The 8,649-nt window shown below is 33.9% G+C and overlaps 1 long non-coding RNA gene across 1 annotated transcript; it reads left to right on the top strand.

The window, feature by feature from the left end:
- The first annotated feature begins 6,668 nt into the window (after nt 1-6,668).
- Nucleotides 6,669-7,070, top strand: LOC145619121 (uncharacterized). Its single transcript, XR_014108093.1, has 2 exons — nt 6,669-6,735; nt 6,818-7,070. It is a non-coding gene; the product is annotated as an uncharacterized LOC145619121 (long non-coding RNA).
- The last annotated feature ends 1,579 nt before the right edge of the window (nt 7,071-8,649 follow it).

The following is an 8,649-nucleotide window of genomic DNA, read 5'->3' as shown; positions in this document are numbered from 1 at the left end:
AAAGGGTTCCTTAGGGAAGGGTTATTTGTCTATGTATGTTTGTAGTTTGTGAAAGTGACACTAAAGTTAGGCTACAAAGGCTAACAGTGTGGAAAATATATTTTGAATAGAGTCAAGTAGTGGTGACTCTTACTCTCTTAGGCTAGCTAAGCTAATGATGTAGGGATCAAGCCCCTAAGTCTAGCTCTAAGTGGATTGGAGATCCCTTGATATGATCATGTATGAATGTAAATGTGAATTAATGCATTTTTATTAAGGCCGCACCCTATTGTGAGGTTTCCTACGTATCCGTTATGAATCAGGCCGAACGTAGCTCTAGCCAAACCTCGCACAAGTGTGTGTATACCTCTTAGAGGTCTTTGAAGGGTTGTAACGTGGTTAGGCTAAAGGTTGAGTAAAAAGAAGGGGATAAAGGCTCAAAACCCTATATAAGCCCTCATGGTGTGCAACCTTGCATTTGAATCTTTGTATTTGAATGCTTGAGGTTTCTTACTTTTAAAATCTCTTTTGTTTATTTTTCACTCTCTCTTTCTCTTTTTTTTTTTTAGCTTTTGCATTTTTTTTATTTTGATAAGTGTCGGCAATCCCAATCATGCGGTCTATCACTCACTTGAAATTCATGTTTCTCAGGCACGATACCAAGCACTCGATAAGAGACACAATCTTAAATGTGTTCTTATCAATGGCATGTTCATATCAAAGGCATTGGAACACTTGCCCTTTTGCTTTATATTTTTAATGATTTTTTCCTATTTTAATCTTTTAAAATCACTTAAGCTTTTGTTCTTTGAAAATTGCATAAATTGCACACCATCCCATCCCAAGGTTAGGTAGATGTACGTTGAAAAAAGAAAGGTCTACCTTTAGACGAGGCTCAAAATGGTTTCAAAAAAGGATTATGTATTTGAAAGGTGAAGGTGATATGATGCGGTCACATGAGGTGCCTCAAATCATTAGTATACCTTGGTGTTAGTTCGACATGGATTTTTTTTTAATTTTATTTTTTTTATTTTTAATGCAATGCAATGATCATATGCAAGAAAAGAAATGCTTGTTTTATTAAAAGGAAAAAAGAAAAAACCTATGGAATAAATCTAAATAAAATACAAAGGTGTATATGCCATACTTATTGGGGAAAAGGAGGAACAAAAATAGAAAAATAGGTCATGAAATCTTGTCGTTGAAGCTCGCCTTGCGTCTTTTGCTTTATCATCACACGGTCTTCTTGCCAGCTAGGGGCAACGGGATCTTGTTTGCTTCTATGAGATCTTGAATGAGATTTTAAAATCTGTAACATTCATCCGTGGTGTGACCATTTCCTCGACGGTACTTGCAATAAGAGTTGGGATTCCATCTCGAAGATCGCTTTTCTGGTGTTGGATCTTCATTAGGGCCAATACGTTTGATTAATCCTTGATTATAGAGACGATCGATAGCAACATCATAGGTCATTCCAATAGGTGTGAATTCTCTTTTAGGTTTCTTTTAGGTCCTTGATTATCCATGGTTAAAACATCGTTAAGGTCAAAGGTACTAACATTGTTACTATAGTAGGTGATTTCAAAAGAAGGATTGTCGTCTTCCTTTTCTTTCTAGCCACTGTTGTTACTGTTGTTAGTAGCATTCTGTTTTGCAAGGTGATCTTCGATGTCAATACCTGTGTGATAGACAGCCTTGAAAGTATTCAAGTTGTATTGTTATTTCAAAGGCTTTGAATACTTCTCTTGAAGGTTCTTGATGAGCATCCTTACAGACTTGAATATTGTATTTACATCTTTTTGTTTTCCCTCCACTTATTGAAGAAAGAATTTGGCTCCACTTATTAAAGAAAGAAGTAAATCATTCATTTTCTTTTTTGTTTCAACATCTCAAGTTCTTTGTGGTCAGTTTCAACTTGAATGTTGCATTTATATCTATCAATAGAAGCGTTTGTTATAGAGTACCAAGAAGAGATCTTCTCTTTGTTTAGAGACAAAAACCATTGTTGACAAACGGTTTTAAGAGAAAATGAGAATAATGAAGGAAAAATTTTCTTATTAACTGCCTTAATATTCATTATAGTCTCGAAAGCTCTTAAATGAAAATAAGGGTTGTCAGTTGGCTTGAACTTAGGGATATCATTGGCATTGAACTTCTACGGAAGAAGTTCCATGTCCACCGAGACCCTTGTGATCTAATTCCTTGAAACTTGTAGTCATTGGAAATTTTTCTCAAGCTTTCTTCCATTCACTCAAGCTGTTGTTGCTTAGTAGGGTCATTGACTTGAAGAGCGAGTGTTTTGAGCATCTCGGTCAAGTTAGTCATGTTTTGCTTTAATTCATTAACTTCTTATTGAGACGCCATGTTCTTAGCCTTTCTTCTTTGTCGAATCGGTTGATCAAAAAGTAAAACTTGAATGAAAGTGTTATCCTTGATTGGTCGCCCTTCTCTCCTTGACCAAGTGCTATGGGAAGTGAAGTTATGGATGCTTATTGTTAATTATTAGACTCTAACTTAATTCAACATGCATATATGGGAAAGGATCATGGATGAATGAGGAGAATGATATGTATGGGGCAAGCATGTGGAGAGTGGAAAGGTGATGTAGATGGAGATATATGGAAGAATTTAAGAATAGAATCGACCCCTAACTCAAATGACGGAAAGAGCGACTAATGCATAAACCTAAGACATGGTCATGGTGTGAAAAGAGTATGTACAAATTGTGTGCTAATACTAATGACTGTAAGTAGCATGCTAATACTTGTGTCATGACCATGTCACTAGACTATGTGACTAGACTTGAACATAATACCTCAAGCATATGCACTAAACGGGACAGGCTGTAGTATTTCAGCATAACTTTTTATATGTGACCTCTAATTGGACGAAACAGACGCCAAATGAAAGAAAAAACCTAAGGCAACGGATCCATAGGTTTTAAGACGCATACCTTTATCAAGAATTCCGGCTGTTACCAAAACAAGTTGACGCTTGTGCAGTATACGAGAATAAAAAATCCGGGTTGACTCAAAAAAATTATGATTCCATTTGAGACATATTTATAAGTTCAAATTAATTAATTAATTGAGAGAAGACTTCTTTATTCATTGGTTAGTTGGTTTAAAACATTACTTATGAACACAAGTCACAACAGATAGTTAGTTTAATCGCACATAGGTTATGCACAAGCAAAAGATGCACAAATAGTCATGTAAGCACAATATGATGCAATGAGTTTCCAACCTAACCATGGCTCTAGTTATCGAAATTTTAAGGATTATGGTAGTCCAAGAGGGTCTATGCATGGTTATGAGTTCGGACACATCGCGCGGAAGCCTTACCTTTGGAAGGGTTGGCGCGTATGGATGGGAGCCCGCAAGTTAATTTTGCTTCCATGGTTTGGTGAATTCACAAACTCGGATGTCCTCGTAGTTGCAATGAGCGTTCGATTGGGTATATGGAGCGTGAATTCCCCGAGGGATATAGCCATATGTAGAATACATATGGGTTCAAAAAAGTGGGAAAAACTCATTTAGGAAGTAAAATCGAGCAAACAGTACTAGAACCAGACAAAGAAAGAAGGTAGACATCTAGCTCTGTATTGGAAAAACTTGGCGCGAGACAACAGGGACTAGCGCAAAACAATAGCCCTATCGCGTCGCGTTATTGCCATTGTACCGCGACACAGCCATCACACTGCGATGGGCACTGTTTTCTCAGCGCCAGTTCTAACATGCCTTAGCAGCTTTCTGCTTTCTTAAAATTTTCCAATTTCCGCAACTATTTTTCAATTCTAGTTGTGAAAGATATTTCCCAAAATTCCTACGTGTAAAAATCCTATGTTTTTTTACGCATTACAGATGATTTATCCAATGCGGACCTTTTTATGCTTATGCCAGTATTGTCTATCAAAATTACGCACATGAATACATAGAACTTTTCGAGTCTCATCCACTCATTCTAAATTATTGCCAAAATAAATTTTAGGAATTAAAATGGAAATCCTCCCTGGTGGAGTCGTCAAAAACTGTAGGGAATATTTCAAGCATCCCAAACTTGAACCCCACTATGATCATACACTTAAGCATGGTGGCGTCCAAAGGGAAAGAACCTAGAGAAAAAAAGTCGCCAACAAGTTTTAGGAACTTGTAAACCGTTCACAGGGTGAAGGTTACACCCCTTCACGATCCTAGAGATCACTAACTAATATTGGTCTATGAAGGTACGAATCCAACCTAAAAGAGATTGAACCCGCCCTAAAAATAGGCCTCTACTTTATTCTTCTCATATTCATGTGCGCTTTCTTACTAACATGCAATCATTAGATTAGCCCTAAACCTGTTTAATCTACGTTGGTTGATTATTAATGCACAAATAAATCTAATATTGGCGATCATTTGAAATAAAACCATGTTAGCCTAAATCTAATTATTTTTTATCTTATTAGGCGTGATTTACTGATTTCAAGTACAAATTCCTTTTAAACCTGCAAGAGAGGGCGTGATTAAGCTATAACAATAATAACAATAAAGCATAATAATAATATTCACTACTACAATTGTTGCAAAATCCAACGATCTTAACAACAACGTGTCAACAAGGAACCGTTATATTAAGTAGCTTTAAAAATATACTATAATGTATGACAACTCTCCTTCTTGAACCATTGTTATAAGTTGATATCTTTAACAACGAATTATGAATCAGACAACATTTTATATTTAACCGGTGTTAAAGGAATACAATTTTAATAATGGGCCTTTGGTAAACGTTGTTGAAGGGCCTTAGTATCTTCTACTGCAGTAAAATTCCAATAAACTTTTTCTGCTTAAAAAATAATAATAAAAAAATAAAATAAAATAAAACCAATAAACCCCCGAAATTTATCCCCAAAAAAGCATCAGCTTCTAGTCCCTCTATTACTCTATCCCACTCTCCCACAAAACCCACTCACAATAGAATTTGGCGGGCTGTGAAACTCTACTTCTCCGCTTCCACTCTCTATAAACGTGATGGAACTGCTACTATTCCACTCTCATTGTTTCTGTAATGGTCATATATATAAGGGAAAAAAAAATCAAATCTCACTTTTCTCTTTCCTCGTTCTGGTTTACAAGACATCTTTCGGTACGGTATTCTATCAATTCATCTTGATTTCTTAGGGTTCGTTGCTTGAATTAAACTGATTTGAGTCTAATTTGATGTAATTAGGGAGGCTGAGGTTACGATTTGTAGAGTACATATCAGACAACTTATTTGCGGACTTCGGTAAGTAATTCATCTACTCCGTATTACTAATTTTTAGCTTTTTTGATGTTTAATTTGTTTAATTTAAATTGCATGTGGCTTCATTGGCAAGAATCTGGGTAAATTGTTTCATGAAATTAGATGTATGGTTGAAATTAGATGTATGGTGAATCAATTTTGGTCGGTTTACCATGATTAAGAGGACATGTATACATTATAGCTAACACACAATTAATTTAATTTGTATTATCTTTGGTATGTAGCTAATTCAAATTTGTTTCTTTCCCCATATTGATATTCTGCTTGTTGGATTGGTATGTTGGTTTCTTTCCAATTATAAAAAGAAAATACAATTCCATATTGATTTATTGGGATGATGTTGGCAACGGGTGGGATTTAGTGAATTTTTTTGATTGGAGCTTGTATTATTTTACTTGGCTATGAATAATTACACAATTTCATGTGCATTTAGAATGATATATATTTTGTATTTAGAGTAATAATTGCTTCTGGTTGGTAAACATAGTTTAACAACTATAATGTAAGGTTATATTATAGTTTTTTTTTTGCTTCTGAATGAGGTAAAAGTACTTGACATCCATAATTAGACTTGTAGGCCTAATACACAATAACACTAGAACTTCGTATGTATTACATATCAACAAGAAAGACCCATTTATAAAATAGTGTTATCATGCTTATGGAAATACAAAAAAGTACTCTTCCAAACCTCTAGCTATCTCAAGATGACCAACCTCTTTAATAGATTTAATCACTATGCCAATAAATTGAGTTTCACGTCACTCACATATTTTTTGTTGTAAGAAACACAAAACTAATAAAGGGATTCAAATTACTCCATCAAATTTACGCCCACTCTCGAATATATCATGCAGTATTACTTTGTTCATATAATCTATATAATTCATTTGTAAGATAAATTAAAAGACTACAAAAAAAAAGCTCATTTATCATTTCCTTTTGTATCATTCAAAAGAGGTAATTGGGTTTCTTTTCAAAATCAAGCTTAGACTTAAAATTATTGGAAAGTTGCATTTTAGGGTGGGGCTCCAAAGCAAAAGTCTGTTGTGTAAATTTTTTTGCATATCAGGTACTTATTTGCATATCCCTTTCATGTTGATAAACTTGTAATATCTAGCTTTTAGATTGCATTTTTTTTGTGTTTGTTTAAGATTATGTGATATCTATAACCAAAAATTTAATAAAAAAAAAGGAAACAAATGATGAATCTAAATTTTATTTAGAAAAGATAGTCATTACTGCCTAAGTGCCTTACTCCGTAGGATACTAATTAATCTAACCCAAATTTCTTATAGCTTGTCTTATATAAGTAAGTTGGAATCATTGTTATGTCTTTCTGCTCTATTTATTTTACTTATTTTTATGCAGTGTCCTCGTCAGACTAATGGTGTAGGTTGTGGTTACTATGTCCTAAGGTTAATGCGAGATATCATTACTCATAACCAACCACAAATTCCGGAAATGGTAAATTTATTGTAATGTTTTGTTTGTATTAAAAATTAACTATTGCTTTGATTATTGATTAGATTTTTTTCAATATGTGCAGTACTTTTCAGATTGTTTATGGCCCAACTATAGCACAGAGCAAATTGATGAAGTGAAAACTGAGTTGGCACGCCACATTCTCTACTTTGCTAGTTGATTTAGGAAGTTAAAACTAATTGGTGGACAAATCATTATGTTTAGATTTCTTATTAGTTTAATTTTTCTCAAATTGTTAAAGTTAATATTATGAATGCTTCCTATTTTTTTTTTCTATTACAATGGACACTGTGAAACTTATTAGTTTTTATTTTATATATATACAATCCATTTGGTTGTGTAAATTTAGTTGTGTTTGTATAGATAGTCAAATAATTAAGTTCTTAGTTAATTAACAGCAACGATTCAAGATCTTTACTTTAACAACAAACAAACTATTCACATGAACAACGGTTAGAATATCAATATTGACAGTGGTTAAATGGGTAGTCTAATGTTGTTAACACCATACATTTAACAACGGTTAGAGTAATCGTTGTTACATGATACCACCCTCTACAACAACGATTTCATCTACAACGGTTGTTGACCGTTATCTATTGCTATTTTGAACCATTGTTAATTAGCAATATTGTGGTAGTGATTAGCAAGATCCTAGGCATGATACTAACATGATTAATAACAAATCCATTAAATATCAAAGCTTTATCCTTAACATGACACTAGCATGATAGAAGAAATAGGAAGCACCCTAAACATGATACTAGCAATCATTAAAAGCATACTAACATGATAATAGGAATATTAATTAAATCTAAACATGCTCTCTAAGAGAATAGGAAGTAAGCTAATTACTTACTTTGATGCCTCGTACCTCTTACTAATAACAAAACACACACGTCAGTAAACTTCATTAAAATATTAAACAAAACAAATAATTTAAACAGGGATTTGGGACTAAACCCTCAGAAATTAGCAACCTTTCACATCGAGAGCGAAGGCAACTTTGAGCTTGGCTAGGTGTGTCTAGAACTTGTGAAGGCGAAATTGTGTTTGTAAAAAGGTTAGGCTAGAAAGCATGAAGGGAGAAAGAAAAAGCTTCGCTTAAGAGAGAGAGATGAGAGTTGTTGGTTAATTGAAAACGGGGAATAACGCGCCTATTGATAGAGAAACTAGTCCAAAACGATAGAAAGGTGTCTGAAATCGATTCGGAATAAAATTGCCCCTATCGCAATGCGATAGGCCCTATCACGATGCGACACACTTATTGCAGTGCGATAGCGCTGTTATGATAATAACTTCGTACAGAGTCCCTTTCCTAATATAATTAAGTAATTAGACTCCGTAATTATCATTGTTAAAATCAGATTTATCATTTAAAACACTTGTTTTATTCCAAATTAAATTCATTATCTTTTTTTAAAAAATAAAAGTATAATTATTAATCCTAATTCCACTAGAACTTTACAAGAATTTCCTTGATTATTTCTAGAAGATTAAAGTAAATCCTAATGACTTTAAAAATAATAATTAAGGGGCCCTCCACTTGATCATTGGGCCGTATATAAAACTCATTTTGAGCCTAGGTTAGAGATTTGGCCACAACTTCCTCATTATTCATCGGAATTGGGCTTATAATATATCGTTGGAAAGCTCTTTTTCAGCCCAATCCAACAACACCATTTTCGGACCCATATCATAGACCAATCTAAACTAGACTGAACATTTTCATAAATAGGGTACGAAAAGGAACACTTTCGAAAGCAGAAAGAATGTATTTTATTAAAACAACCGCATCACAAAACTCTTTCACATTTTCGCTTTGTTCGATAATCAGTGACGTGAAAGATATTCATCACTTGGTTTTTTTTAAGAGACATAATTAGGTGTCTACAC

Source organism: Chenopodium album, chromosome 27, assembly GCF_948465745.1.
Source record: "Chenopodium album chromosome 27, dcCheAlbu1.1, whole genome shotgun sequence".
NCBI lineage: Eukaryota > Viridiplantae > Streptophyta > Magnoliopsida > Caryophyllales > Amaranthaceae > Chenopodium > Chenopodium album.
Note: the sequence above shows the minus strand (reverse complement) of the source record. Positions and strands in the feature narration are given on the sequence as shown.